At 43.4% G+C, this 16,338-nt stretch overlaps 1 non-coding gene across 1 annotated transcript; it reads right to left on the bottom strand.

The window, feature by feature from the left end:
• Window positions 1-14,966: 14,966 nt before the first annotated feature.
• On the bottom strand, window positions 14,967-15,041 carry Trnat-cgu (transfer RNA threonine (anticodon CGU)). Its single transcript has one exon. It is a non-coding gene; the product is annotated as a tRNA-Thr (tRNA).
• Between the last annotated feature and the right edge of the window lie 1,297 nt (window positions 15,042-16,338).

The following is a 16,338-nucleotide window of genomic DNA, read 5'->3' as shown; positions in this document are numbered from 1 at the left end:
CACAACACCCAGCCATCACGAGGCAGAGAAAATCCCTGACCCCACCGGGAATCGAACCCGGGAACCCGGGCGTGGGAAGCGAGAACGCTACCGCACGACCACGAGATGCGGGCGAGGTCCATCTACACGATAGCGAAAACCGCAGTGAAATATGCCCTGTACCTTTCGAGATTACCTCCAACACACAGACAGAAAGATATGGTTGCCGATTTTGCTTTATACTAAGTAGTGAATAACGAATGAACCTTACTGATGGGGTTGTTACGTTTTTCAATTTGCCGTGGAGATAATTGAAAAAAATATAAAACCCGAACTTATTGTTATGGCCACTGGCTCTTGTTCTTTCGATGTTTTTGATGAAGTACTTTTTAGAAAACATCTATAACTGTCACTTTAGTTTTCGTCAGTTTTATTTGCAGTTCTTTGATTTTCGAATCCACTTCACTTTCAACATTGTCAGTACTTCTCAAACTTTGCCACAAGGTATTAACTTCGGCTTGTATATTTTATTTTAATCAGCATAAACTGTCCTGTATACTTCATTTAGTTTGTGGTAAAGAATACCTAAATCAGCTGTTTACTCATTTTAAATTTGACAGAAAATTGAAAATCACAAAATAGCAGAACTAAGAAAAACACGTCTATCAGTTAGCGAAAGTCAAGTGTCGCCTGGATGATATAAATGTCGCACTTCGCTGACTCCCTCCCTCCCCCTTAACGTGTGACGTAATTTATGATGGCCCCTACTCAGCTCTGGACGAATACCTCGAAGTGAGTGCTAAGAATTCTGAGTCCACTGTTCTCAGCCCAAACACTGGGGAGCGACAGCATACTTGTAACCAATGTGATGAACATGAATGTGCGTTGAAGCTTAAAACAGAAGGGAACGCTGCAAAAAAATTCCCTGTCATTGTGTACAAATTCGTAGATAGTTTATGAAGTTGATGCCAAATGTGAACGGTCTTTTACTATTGGTGAGCAGTAGCACACACAGTGACTAGTACACGAGGCGGTGGGGGATGTCCGGGGGGGGGGGGGGACAATACACAATGCTGGACAGACAGAAATTTTGTGGAGATTGTAAGAATTTTATCACGTTTCAAGGGTAACTAAAATGTGATATTCTTGTTTCCATCCATGCTGAATAGGTATTTCTCACACCTTAAGTGGGCACTTGAGGCAGCGCAAAGCGGTTTGCACCAGGGAACAGTTATTTAGCTGGCTACCACGACTTCTTCCAGGGAACTTCTCAAGTTGGCATTGGACAGTAAACACGGACTGTCCTAGAATCCGCTTCCCTACGTGAGAACATCCAGACACCTCCCAAGAGTTTGTACTGCCAGCTTTTATTTATGAAATAAATGTAATCGAAATGATACAAAATCGTGGAGCGATATGTACCATTCTGTTACGAAGAAGTACGTAATTCACCCGCGTTTCGTGATTTTATTGTTGTGACTGCCATACTATGTGATCAATATGGTGACCTTGACTACTGATCAATGCCACGAAGCTGTTGGGTATCATTTGAATATATCGCAGTACAGGCCCGTATTATATCGCATTTCGTGTCCACAGGGCTCGTAGGCGTTTCCTTGTACGTATCCTGTGTTTATTTTTCCCATAGATAAAATTACAGAGGTGGTAAGTCTGGTGAATGCACACCTTGTTTTGTTTCTAGAGCGACCTATCCGTCAGGTTGGTACAACATGGACTGCGTCATTCTGAGGTGACAAAAGTCATGGGCTAGTGGAATGAACTTATACGGATGGCGGTAGTATCGCGTACACAAGGTATAAAAGGTCAGTTCATCGGAAGAGCTGTCATTTGTACTCTGGTGATTCACGTGAAAATTTTACGGAGTGATTATGGTCGCGCGACGGAAATTACCAGATTTTGCACGTTGGTAGTTGGAGCTAGACACATGGGACATTCCACTTCGGAAATCGTTAGGGAATTCAATATTCCGAGATACACAGAGCCAAGAGTGTGCCGAGAATAGCAAGTTCCAAGCACTACGTCTCACCATGGACAACGCTGTGGCCGACTTCCATCGCGTAACGCGACCGAGACCGAGAGTGTTAACAGACAAGCAACACTACGGCAGATAACCGCAGAAATCAATGTGGGACGTACCACAAATGTATCCGTTAGGATGTTGATGTTAATCGGCTATGGCAGCAGACGACCGACGCGAACGCGTTTGCTAACAGCGTGACATCGCCTGCAGCGCGTCTCCTGGGCTCGTGACCATGTTGGTTGGATCCCAGGCGGCTGGAAAACCGTGCACTGGTCAGAAGAGTCCCGATTTCAGTTGCTAAGACCTGTCGGCAGGGTTCGAGTGTGGTGCAGACGCCACGATGCCATGGACCCAACCTGTCAACAAGACAATGTGCAAGCTGGTGGTGACTCCATTATAGTGTCGGCTGTGTTTGCATGGAATGGACTGGTCGTCTGTTCCAACTGAACCGATAATCCACTGGCAATGGTTATGTTCGCCTACTTGGAGACCACCTGCAGCCATTAATGGTCTCCACGTCCCCAAAAAACGAAGAAATTTTGATTGAATGACAATGTGCTGTGTCACCGGGCCACAGCTGTCCGAGATTGGTTTCAAGAACATTCTGGACAATTCGAGCGAATGATTTGGCCACCCAGATCGCCCGACATAAACCCAACAGAACACTTATGGGACACAATCGAGAGGTCAGTTGGGCACAAAATACTGCACTGGCTACACTTTCACAGTCATAGACGGTTATAGGGGCAGCATAGCTCAAAATTTCTGCAAGGGACTTCCAACGACTTTTTGAGTCCACACCACGTCGCGTTGCTGCGTTACACCGGGCAAAAGGAGGTCCGACACAATATTGCAAGGTATCCTACGATTTGTATTGCCTCTGTGTACATCCCGTGAGATATATTTCATTAATTGCGGTTGCATATCTATTAGGAGCTGTAGGTACTTGCAGCTATTCGGAGGGATGAGATAGTAGAGGTAAAGTTTGCGTTCTGGCCTTGACGGGTGAATCGGGTCCGACCGACCGCCGTGTCATCCTCTGCCAACGGCGTCATCGGATGCGATATGGAGGAGCGTGTGGTCAGCACAACGCTCTGCCGGTCGTTGTCGGATTTCTTGACGTTGGAACCGCTGCTAATCGGTTGAGTAGCTCCGCGTTTGCCCTCAGGAGGCTGAGTGCACCTCGTATGAATTGTTCCACAGAGTGAAAAACCCTGGCAGTACCGGGAATCAAACCCGAGTCCCCAGCATTGCGGTCGGCCGCGCTGACCACTTAGCTGCGGAGGCAGACGGCTATTCGGAGGGCCATCAATAAAGCCTGAAAAGTCCGCAGCGCACTTTGATAATCTTTGTCTCAAACAGTGTTGATTATTATCAGCTTACCATTAGTGCGTGTTGCGGAGATTGACTAACCGCGATGGTTTGTGAACGATGCTTCATCCGGAAACAAAATTTTGCTTAGAAATGTCGCATCACTTTGCACTTTTTGCAGACATCATTCGGAGAACTGTAACTGATTTTGAAAGCCGTTGCCATAGAGCTGTTGGAGCGAAATGTGGAAAAGATTAAAGGCCTTGGAATATATTGTTCTAAGAACAATGCATTGGTTGATCCCACTCGCACCGTCGTGCGTGTGGACCTCTTTTGAAATGTCAGTTGCATTCCTTTCATCAGTTGCTGTTCATTTTCGTAGGCCTATTTTAGTCTTCACACAACTGTTTTTTTAAATTTTTGTAAAACAAATTCTACTAACAAGTTTATTTGCATGGCCATCCTCCGCAACAAGCACAGATTTTTTTAACGGATTTTCAGTGGGTTCGAGAACGATACAGTTCTGTTTTGATATGTGTTATTTTTAGGTTATAAAACAGTTCACGATTTTTTTACGTAAATAAGTGATTACTTACAGTTATTCGCGTTTTTGGATGGCATCTGCGTTCCTCCCATCTGCCCACATGCTCGAGGTCGCAATACCACTTCATTTACGAAACATAAGCACAATTTTATACTCCGAACAGTTTTCTTCGAACTGTTCATCTCGTTTACCCTTATTGTTGTGGTGCACTATTACTCTTCTGCCACTAGTTATAGATATTTTTTCGAAAATTGTGCTTTTAAAGATGTAAACACTGTGAGTGCATTATGTGTCTCATACTGTTTGGTTTGTTTACCTACATGTTGCCAAAATAACGAAGTATATGCGGAAAACAAACGTCTATTCATTTTTGTGATGTTTATATCCATGTGTGTGTGTGTGTGTGTGTGTGTGTGTGTGTGTGTGTGTGTGTGTGTGTGTATGTGTGTGTGGTTAGGAGGGGGGGGGGGGGGAACGAGATGAGCAGAGTGAAGAAGGATGTTCGGAATATAAAAATACGCTTATGTTTCGTAAATGAAGTGGTACTGCGACCTCCGGCATGTGACTCGATGAGAGGAAATGCAGATACCAACGAAAAACGTGAAGAACTGTAAGCAATCACTTATTTATACAGAAAACTAAACTTGAACTGTTTTGTAATTTAAAAATAGCACACACGGAAACAAAACTGTAACGTTCTAGATCCCCCTGAAAATGCCTTACAGTAAAAAAAGGCGAAACGCGTCTGGGAGAAATAAAATACAGTGCAGGAAGGAAAGGCGGTTTAAAACATATAATTCCTACTAACGTAGATCGTGAGAGCTTGGGACGATTAGAATATCTTCAAGCACAGAAGCCCACCGCTGGCGTACACTGTCTGTCATATGTCAAGCAAGGGTTTTTTTTTAAACTTCCTGGCAGATTAAAACTGTGTGCCGGAGCGAGACTCGAACTCGGGACCTTTGCCTTTCGCGGACAAGTGCTCTACCAACCAGAAGTAAAGCTGTGACGGGGTGTCAGTCGTGCTTGGGTAGCTCAGTTGGAGCCGGCGCGGTAGCTCAGCGTGTTCGGTCAGAGAGCTGGTTGGCCTCTGTAACAAAAAACTGAGTAGAAGGATCAACAAAACGAACTTGAACGGATGTCATATGACGTCCGCAACGACCAAACACAACGATCAACAACGAACAAAATGCAAAAAGTTGGTAGAGCACTTGCCCGCGAAAGGCAAAGGTCCCGAGTTCGAGTCTCGGTCCGGGACACAGTTTTAATCTGCCAGGAAGTTTCGTATCAGCGCACACTCCGCTGCAGTGTGAAAATCTCATTCTGCAAGGCTTTTTCCTTAGCACTTTTTACTGCTCGAAGTTTATCATACAAGACAGGGAAAACTAAAATCTCATCTAGTGGGAGATTTCCTTTCCCAGTACCTCTCCGCTTCTTTGCAATACTTTGACAAATCCCCAATTGTAGGATTTTATGACTTTTTTCCGCTTCCTGTAGTATGGGTGTCAGATGAAATGTGTAGCCAGACATACTCAGTTGTTTCGAGTGCCCTAAGATCCCTAAAGTGCTTTGGTTCCATCCCAGACAAGGAATCCGTCTTCCTTGGCGTTGGCAGTAACACGCCTGGGTGAAAGGACCTTTTGTTCCTGTTATCTTCTTCTTCATTTCTTCCTAGGCTAAAGCTTGTTTTCTTCAGTATTCTCAGTCCATTACAGAAAGCTTTCTAAAATTTTAAACACCCTGAAGTTGCTGCTTCATCTTTTCCTTGGACGTCCGATATTTCTTTTACCAGCTGGTAATTTGTTTACTAATATTTTCACAATCGTCCGTTCATCCGTCCTATCTGTGTGCTCGTCCCATTTATGCTTTCTCTTATGCAGCCACTCACTGATGTAGTCCACTTTCCATCCTTTTAGAATGCTTCCACTTCTCTCTATCTCTCAGTGTCTTCCCTGTACTCCTTCGCAGAATTTTTATTTCCATGACTTCCAAAAGCATTTTTATTTTTAATGTTTCCGGTTTTATTTCAGCAGTGTATATCATAACTGGTCTCACTATTGTTTTATATATTCTTGAGTTTGCCTCTTTTCCTGTGTGCTTGTTTTTCCAATTAGTTTCAATCAAATACCCTGCCATACTGTTTGCTTTTGCCATTTGTTCTCTAACTTCCTTTTAGACGTTACCACTCATGGACACTTCAGTGCCAAAATACTGAAATATTGTTACCTGTTGAATGACTTTTCCATCCACTTCCAGTTTGCATCTAACTGGTTCCACATACGCGGTTATACAGTTGGTTTTTGAGTGGATGTGACTGTATTTAAGTTTTTGGCTGCCACGTTAAATACGTGTAAAAGTTTCTGTGCTGTTTCCTAGGAGAACTACATCGCCAGTATGAAAAATGATTTTTGTTTCTTCGGTCCCCATTCTATAACTACTATACTTCTTTATCACCTCGTCCCTGACTATATTAAAAAGCAGCTGGTTCCAAAGAGTCAGCTTTTCCAATAACAGTGCTCTCTTATTAAGGGCAAAATCTGTATCACATTTCAGAAAACGATGCCCTGTAACGAGGAATTTCTAATCTAAAGCAGTGAAATATTTACAGATGATCTGATTTAGCCGGCCGCTGTGACCGAGCGGTTCCAGGCGCTTCAGTCCGGAACCGCACTGCTGCTACGGTCGCAGGTTCGAATCCTGCTTCGGGCATGGATGTGTGTGACGTCCTTAGCTTAGTTAGGTTTAAGTCGTTCTAAGTCTAGGGGACTGATGACCTCAGATGTTAAGTCCCACAGTGCATAGAGCCATTTGAACCATTTCTGATCTGATTTTGGAAAAGTGTTCTAATACTTCGAACATCTCTCACAAAGTCTGCAATATATAGGCTTACCTTCAACTGAAAATCATATAAAAATAGGAATTACGATCAGAACATTCCAGTTTCGTTGCCTTTGTCTGAATTCACCCTTTCTAACACAACATAGAAACACTTTTGATACATTCTGTAAAAATTCTGGAAACGTATTCGTTTCTCTTATTACGTCGAATATGCTATATTTCTTCCCAGTTTTGAACCATATAGGATGTGCCCAATATCTTTTTAGCTACTGAACACATACCAGTTGCAAACGGTCCAGTCTACCAACAACTTCATCGACAGTGCCACTTCACCGTTCATCACTCACGCCACACCTCGATCGGTAGTTCTGTAGCAGTTCGTTGAATATACTCATTTCACGCACATTACTTGACTGACTCTTTAACCATCGAACAGGTCGCGAAAAACATTGGCTTTACCATTTGTTGGCGAAGTAAAGAACCAATTGGTTACTTCAGATGGCGTGTCACGTCGCTGACAACAGCTGTTCGCGTTCGAGAGGCAATAAAAAAAGTAACTGTGGCAAGTGTGTTAAATTTCTGAGTAGTATTGCTTTTATCTTTCCTAGCTGCATAAGCTAGTCTGTACAATGTTTTCAACATAAATGTGCTTCTCGATATTTAGCGGTTTGCGCTTATTGCTGATGGTTACTCCTGTGCAACACTTGTGGCGAAGACAAGTCGGTGTGCAGCATCCACGTGGCCACAACACTTCCAGGCCGCATCCCTAGCCCCGGGTTTCCTGCGGTCCAACATTCATTATGATGGTTATCGGGGCAGGTTCCCTTATACCCACAGCGTCCATAAAAAACGCCCAATGGCTCGCCGCTCCAGTGCGATCGGGTCCTCTTTACATCCTGCGTTCACCTTCATTCATCTGCAGCTTCAGTACCTATTAACATCGTTGATTTCCTTGCTAGAAAAGTGTTGTACGCGGGTTGTTAATAGAGTAACTCCTTTGCGATATTACAAGTACGGATATTTCAAAAACTCATACAGTGGTTGATAGAGCTCATTTCTTTCAGAGTAAGGAATTGAAACTCTGATTACCCCGTTGAGTGTCGAAAACAGTCGTTCCATAGTTAAATACTACGACGTTCGTTGCTCTAAAATGCCTTTAGGAGAAGGAAACTGAAAATTTTAGTAACATGTTGGAGAATTTTTAGGAACATGTTGGAGAAGTTTTCCCTGTTTAAAACAATCAAGAATAAAGGACGAACTATCGTTCTTGTTGTTGCATTTAAGTAACATTTATAGCGAAACCAAGGAAGAAATCTTAGCAGACGAAGCATAAGCTCGGAGTGAGCAATGTTTAGGTAGCAAATAGGCTACAAATCTCACAACTTAAAGGGGAAATAAGTCAAAGAAAAGGTTTGTAATTAAATTCAACCGTTGAAAAGCCGTAGTGTGCGAATGTTTGACTATTTATAACGGAAACATGAAACTCAGATTCCAAGACAACGTTACGAAAGAAAAGCACATGCAAAGAGAATAATTAGTGATGCTTGATCGAGGTGGTTAGAATAAAATGAAGAAGATTTGGAGGATTATGGGACGCATCTGCACGTGGAAATAATAGACAAATTTTTACGTCGGTAGAGACAAATCGCGCTAAACCATTAAACTTGGGTGCAGTGGAAGTAGTTCCTTGGGATGCGCTTGGACTTCACCAGTTTGAATAAGGGCTAGCACTGAGAAGCATGTTTCAGTCTGAAATCGCAGTCTCTCAGCGAACGAACTGGTTCAAAAAATGTTCAAATGTGTGTGAAATCTTATGGGACTTAACTGCTAAGGTCATCAGTCCCTAAGCGTACACACTACTTAACCTAAATTATCCTAAGGACAAAGACACACACCCATGCCGGGTGGAGTGGCCGAGCGGCTCTAGGCGCTTCAGTCTGGAGCAGCGCGACCGCTACGGTCGCAGGTTCGAACCCTGCCACGGGTATGGATTTGTGTGATGTCCTTAGGTTGTAAGAGGTATGCGCTGCCTGCTATATGTAAGCTATAAGAGAATCTGAGACCAAAGAGCAGTGTTGACTGCAGTACGAACTGTGTAGCAGTAGCAGTAAGTTGTCGCTAGTCTGGAGTCTGGTGTATCGTGTTGGCCTGAGTATTATTGTATAAGGTAAAAAGCAGCCTCGCGCATATCTAGTAATGTTATGTGAACTCCCATGTAAATCTTTTAAAAATGTCCTAATAATAATCTTTGTCATATAAAGTACTTTCTAACAAGCATTCATTTCAGTTTAAAGAATTTACTAATTTCTCCAATCCATGATCATTCCGATTGTTGCAAAAGAAAAATCAGTTGCTTGCTTTCATAAATAACAAATGTATAGGCCAGCATTGCACAGAGCTGTGCCGGAAAAACCTATTGTAAGAGCAGATAGTTGCCGACTTTATCGTGGTGAGAATTTTTGCTTTTTATTCAGAATGATCTTACAGGGCCATTACGCAGCACTGCTGTCGTCCAAATTTTAGCAGTTTACTGAATTTATTTTTTATTACGAGGTTTAGGAATTTTTCTGTTTCGAGCTTACATTAAATGAGAAAAGAATTTTGTGGGTACATTAAATGGTAAACAAATTTAGTGTGGAGGTTAAATGTGAATGAATTTCTGTAGAGAGGTTACACTAAAATAGAATCACATTCATTATTCATATTAATATTTATTAAAATTTTTCTGTGGGGAGGTTACAAGGTTAGTTAGGTTTAAGTAGTTGTAAGTTCTAGGGGCCTGATGACCTTAGATGTTAAGTCCCATAGTGCTCAGAGCCATTTGAACCATTTTTGAACACATACCCACGCCCAAGGGAGGACTCGAACCTCCGCCGGGACGAGCCGCACAGTCCATGCCTGCAGCGCCTTTCTTTTTCCACAGGAAAACTAATGTGAACCTTTATTTCCAGTATATCTTAATAAGCAAACAGTAAAAAAAAATACTTGGCGATTCATTTAAACCTTTAAAACCATAATCAGCACTATTCTTTATGATGGTACATTCTCTTCATTAACATTTTCATCTGCGACAATTGTAACACCAAGCACGCCGAATACAAATTGTGTTGCTAAAGCAAGACCTTAAGAAATTTTATAACATGAACAGATCGTGAGCCAATGCAAAGAGGAAGACTTTGGTGCACGTATGTCCTATGGTAAAATGCCAAACAAGTAAGATAGTGTCATTTAGTAAAGTTGAAGGGGCAAATAAGGCAAAATTTGTGTGAAAGTTGGCAACACACATAGGGAATATTTGATAAATTACTGCAGTATGAAGCAATGGAATTTCTTTTGTCGACTGCAAGATGGAACTTACATTTCAACGCCTGTTTTACTGAGAGCACGTACACATTATAACACAACAGCTGGCACTAATCTGGGGGCGAGTTGCGGTTGTACATCATCCAGACAGACTCGTGTAAAACGTAAAATAATAGCCAACAGCTGCTATGTATAAAACTCTTATACTGTTTTTGTATATCCTCAATATTAAATAACACGTAATTTGCAATGCAACAGTCTCTCAACGATGTCAACAACACTAAAATACATCGCATCAGAAACACACACCTGAGCTAGGTGACCTAGATTTTAAATGTTCGGCAAGTTCCATAAGCTTCTTCCAGTTTCCTTCTTCTCTTCCTTTCACAATATCTGCTTCGATTCGAACCCAGTTTCTGCTCTTTCCAGTCATTACTCTTCCTTACACACAACATCAGTTGGTAACCATTACAAATATTACTCTCGCGCCTAAGACCGCTCGGCTACTCCCGCGTGACAACGAACTGGTACCGTGGCTAAGCGCTGGCCCCTCATTCGACAGGAGCGAGGTTTTATATCCCCGTCTGACCATCCCCATTGAGTTTTCTACGGTTTCCTTAGATAAATTAAAGCGCAAGTCAGAATGATTACTTGCACAAAGACACGAGGTATGCCCTTCCCAACATTTTTTGAATCCGAACTAAGATTCATCCGTAACGACAACGGCGTCGACGGGACGTTAAATTTATTTTATTTTATTTTTTTATTTTTATTTTTTTTCATAGCCAATCCTGCGGCTTACGATGAGACTGCAATGTTCGAATTCAGTCTATGTCAGAGTAATTTACATCTACATCTATACTTTTGCAAACCACTTTTAGTGCATGGCATAGCGTACTCCCATTGTAGCATTTATAGATCTTCTTCCCTCTCTGTTCACGTCCTCGTATGGTGCGGAGGAAGAACGACCGCTTAAACGCCTCTGCGCGCGCTTTAATCAGTGTAGTCTTGTCTTCACGATTTCTACGGAAGTGATCTTCAAGTGACTGCCAGCTTAGTTCTTTCACCATCTCTCTCACTGGTCAAACAAACCTGTGACCATTCGTCCTGCCCTTCGTGTAGACGTTCAGTATCCCCTGTTATTCCTATTTGGTACTTATCCCAAACACTTGGGCAATATTCTACGACAGGGAGCACGAGTGTTTTGCAAGCAGTCTCCTTTGTAGACAGATGTCTATTTCCCTAGTTATCTACCAATAAACTGTTATCTGCCACCTGCTTTGCCTACGCTTGACCCTAAACATATTTACACGAAGGTATTTACATGAGTTGACCGATTACAGCTGCGACTCGTAGGTTCAAATGGTTCAAATGGCTCTGAGCACTGTGGGAGTTAACACCTGAGGTCATCAGTCCCCTAGAACTTAGAACTATTTACACCTAACTAACATAACTAAACTAAGGATATCACACACATCCATGCCCGAGGCAGGATTCGAAGCTGTGACCGTAGCGGTCACGCGGTTCCAGACTGAAGCACCTAGAACCGCTCGGCCACACCGGCCGGCGACTCGTAGGTATTGTAATCATAGGACAGTACCTTTTTTCTCCTCGTGAAATGCAAAATTTTGCTGTTATGAACTTTAGAAGCAAGGTGCCATTCTTTGTACCACTTCGAAATAATAAGATGAGACTAAATATTTGTAGAGCTTTTTTTGTTGTTGAGCAATTGAAGCATGATTTCTGCCTGTCGCAAAGATCTCTGTTCCTCTCAAAGATTACGCAAGTAAACATTGAACAGTAACTAGAACGTGAAAAGAAATTTCGCCTTCGACATACAAAAAGATGATTCGATGATAGAACCTTCGGTGTTCGATTTATTTGTCGGAAGTCAGTGTACAGCATGGAGACAGTATAGGAAACTTGAGAGTATAGGAGTATCGTGTCCAATAGTAAAAGGAATGGTGAAGCACTATGATGTTCAAACCTTTCGTGCTGACGACGACTTTACACGATACGTGATCGCTTCCCGAACGTTCATGACGTAAGAAAAATGTCTGCGTGCATTCCTGAGGGACCAAACTGCTGAAGTCATCGGTCCTAAGACTTGAACTAACTTACGCTAAGAACAACACACACACAAACACACACACACACACACACACACACACACACACACACACACACACATTCCAGAGGGAGGACTCGAACTTCCAGCGGGAGGGGCCACGCAATCCGTGACATGGCGGCTCGAACCGCGCGGCCACTCCGCTCGGCATGACGTAAGGCTTCAGGACCACTTCTTTCTGCGTACAGCGCGGTCGCCGAAGGTTAAAGCCGATCATTGACAGCGCTACTAAATCACGCCCTGCGGAGCACAACCTCGGCGACTGCCGGAACGAATCTGTAATGGTTATCTAAATCGCGCTTTGACCGTCGTTCCGGATACTAAAAGAAACGGTTGCGCTCCCGGCCTCGTTATGCTGCTAACATGGGTTGGCCTCGCAGTGGAGTCTGTCTCGCCATCTGCGCGGGGCTGTAGTGAAACAGATCTTCTGCTGCTTGTTTCGACGCCTGGACAGCAAAGTTCCTCCCCCCCAACGCGTCAAGAGCACCAGTATTTACAGTCGCAAACGGGGTGCGGAGAAGTTATAATTAGTTTTGATTCAGCGGTCCTTTCCGACTACAGAGAGAGAGAGCGGCCTGTTTGTGGCTGGGCAGACGGGGGGGAAACTTTTCTCATTTCCTAGCCGCGGCGGCCGGCGCGACAAACGCACGGCGGCCGTATTCGTATTTGCCTCCGGACTGCGGGTTCTGTCGCTTTGGCAGTCCATCCTGCAAGCGGACGGCCACCAGATACCGCCGGTCACGATCGCTTAAGCCGTCGGCACACGGACCGTGCTGTCGAACGTTAACGTTGAGCGTGCCAAGTTCAACGTGCTGCTGAACGCTCAGGAACGATGCTACTTGTGCATACGGCACGTGGGCCCCAACGTGGTGTACGCGATCGCAACGCACTCCAGCGGCAGTTGTTTCTAGTAGTTCGTAAATCACACTATTTACTCAACGGGCGTGCGTAAAATTCCCACGTTAGCTCTATTAAAACGCACATTTTCTCCATCGTCCACGAAAAGGAAAGTACCATGTCCAATCAATAAGGACACAGACTTATAACAGTTCCATTACAAACAGCGGGGTACAAGTTGGAATACTTCTCTGCATACGATAAACATTATTTCATCATTCCCACATTTTAGTAAAACTCCAGGGTCAGTCTTACTTGATCACTGTTCCTACCCAGTAGCAGAATCCTTGCAACATGTGAATTACGAAGCGTAAAAGAAAAAGGAACAAAATAACTTTATACAAGTAGCGCAAGCTGTCCTGTAGATTAAGCCAATCGAACAAAGTCACCCCTCAAAAAAAGCTGAACTTATATTTACATAACATCAAATATTATAGCGTATAATTATATTAAACTAATAATAAAGTATCAGAACCTAATAATGCGAATGTTAGGAAAAAAATTTTTGTAGTGTTAAGACGCGAACCACCGCCCCAACAAAAAGAGCTTCTTAGACAGAGACGCTAACCATTACACTAAACCCCTAATACCTATGGTGTACTTATTCATATTGTATTACAGCTTGCTAAAACCGTTACTCGTAGATAATTATGTTACTAATTGAAATTTAATTATAACATATTGTACCAAGAACAATGCGTTTTTGGTGGATCTTCAGTGTGTCGCTGCCTTCAAATAGCCTACTCTTATAATACGCAGGTTACAATAATTCTTTTGCCACGAATACGATGTTCCTCACAATTTTATTGGAACGAATCACACAACTAACAACGGGTTTTTCAGTGATTCTCAATTTGCTGGTGCTCAGAAACGGCATATATACATATAGGTTTGAAATGAACGCCAATATGGCGCCTTATAACTCTGTACTGATGGGAGACGGCGTGCGTGTGACGTAGTGGCGCTGTGCCATCTCATTGGTCAACGCTCAGACGCACGCTCAGAATATCTGACATGCCAGATATTGCTCTGCACGTTCGGAAAGACTCCCGAACGTGCTATTCCACGCCATGACGTCAGAAACTCGGCACGCTCAACGCTCAACGTTCAGATGCACGGTCCGTGTGCCGACGGCTTTAGACTAACACCGCAAGCAGGAACCCTCATGTCGAACGTAGTTTCACAACACCTTGTAAGGAGTGTGTCACAAGTCTCCATTACATTGAAAACAATATATCCAACTTGACGCTATTCTTTGCATTGTGTAAGCACTCAGATATCGATAGTAACAATATGAGGGCGAAACATGGGTGCGCTAGTCTAAGCATTGTTGTGCGACGAGATTTGTCTGCGAGAATGGAAGTGGTAGTGTGGGTCGAGAGCTCGGAGACAGAAGACGTGTCACGCTGCCCTCACGCCAGTGATGGCAGATCTCACCACACTCAAGGCCTGATTTCATTTATATAGCCAGGAGAGGTTTAGATGACTTAACTATGCTTGAAGATGAAATTCAAGGTAAAATTCGCAAGAATAGCGCAAAAGAAATTGCAGGGTTACGCTCTTGAATGTTAGTCCGAGTTTGTAATAATCCAATGTTTGGAAACTTCCTGGCAGATTGAAACTGTGTGCCGGACCGAGACGCGAACTCGGGACCTTTGCCTTACGCGGGCAAGTGCTCTATCAACTGAGCTACCCAAGCACGACTCACGCCCCGTCCTCACAGCCTTACTTCCGCCAGTACCTCGTCTCCTACTTTTCGAACTTCACAGAAGCTCTCCTGCGAACCTTGCAGAACTAGCACTCCAGAAAGAAAGGATATTGCGGAGACATGGTTTAGCCACAGCCTTGGGATGTTTCTAGAATGAGATTTTCACTCTGCAGCGGAGTGTGCGCTGCTATGAAACTTCCTGGCAGATTAAAATTGTGTGCCGGACCGAGACTCGAACTCGGGACCTTTGCCTTACGCGGGCAAGTGCTCTACCAACTGAGCTACCCAAGCACGACTCACGCCCCGTCGTCACAGTCTTGGTTTCGCCAGTACCTGGTCTCCTACTTTCCAAACTTCACATAAGCTCTCCTGTGAACCCGAGTTCGAGTCTCGGTCCGGAACATAGTTTTAATCTGTCAGGAAGTTTCATTTCAGCGCACACTCCGCTGCAGAGTGAAGATCTGATTTTGGATCTCATGTTTTGCTTGTCAGTTAAAGAAATCTCCTTATCCTCTAAATAATAATAATAATTCTCCACATCTAATTAGGCTAATAAATATACTGTGGTTATTAAATGTTAATGTAACGTTGAAATTGCAATAATCTGTTACTCTTTCACTCAGGCGTTATTGATACCTATGTCATTGTAATTGCCATAGTCTATTATTGATTATGGGTTAAGATGATTCTGAAGTTCTAAATAGACTTCATTTATGAAATCCCTTCTCACAAGTTATTTAATAGTTAACAGGACCCAAGCAAACTCCTTTTCATTGCATTTATTCTTAGTAACAATAAGCTTTAGCCTCTGCTGCTGCATGCTGCTGCGAATTGCTGTAAACCACATGGAAAAAGGCACTCATCTAAAGAGGTGAGTGAAAACTTAGGGCCAAAACAGAAATACTGACACACCACAACATGCCATGTACTCTAACCCAGTAAATTCCGCTGCACAAGCCAGATTCTGTATCACTTGTAAATTCTTGTTCAAATACGCAGTCAGATACCTTAGGCATTCATTGTTACAAGTTCATTTGTTCCTGTAGCGTTTTCATATTCAAATACGCAGTCAGATAGCTTATCCAAATGCTGGTTTTAAGTTTTTCATGTCAGTCCGCAGCTCGTGGTCTTGCGGTAGTGTTCCGAGCGTCCCAGGTTCGATTCTCGGCAGGGTCAGGGATTTTTCCTGCCTCAAGATGACTGGGTGTTGTGCAGTTTTCATCATCATTCATCCCCGTTACGGTCGGAGGAAGGCAATGGCAAACCACCTCTACTAGGACCTTGCCTAGTACGGTGGTGCGGGTCTCCCGCATCGTCCCCTACGCTCCTCGGAGTATGGGACATCATCATCATCATCATCATCATCATCATGTAACGGTCTGTCTAGGACTTAAATGCCAGTGAAACTGACACTCATAACACGCACACAGTGTTATGCAGGTTAGATTCCGTTTACTGATAGCTTAGGTTGCTTATCGAGTCCATTTTCACTGACGAACAGGGACAAATTTGTTGTAGCTACACACATATTAGTTGCATATACGTTACAACCTGACCACGCGAGGAATACGTGAGACTGGTTAAGGCTC

The sequence above is a fragment of the Schistocerca serialis genome, chromosome 6, assembly GCF_023864345.2.
Source record: "Schistocerca serialis cubense isolate TAMUIC-IGC-003099 chromosome 6, iqSchSeri2.2, whole genome shotgun sequence".
Taxonomy (NCBI): domain Eukaryota; kingdom Metazoa; phylum Arthropoda; class Insecta; order Orthoptera; family Acrididae; genus Schistocerca; species Schistocerca serialis.
The sequence above is the reverse complement of the archived record's forward strand: the minus strand, read 5'-3'. Positions and strand labels throughout refer to the sequence as shown.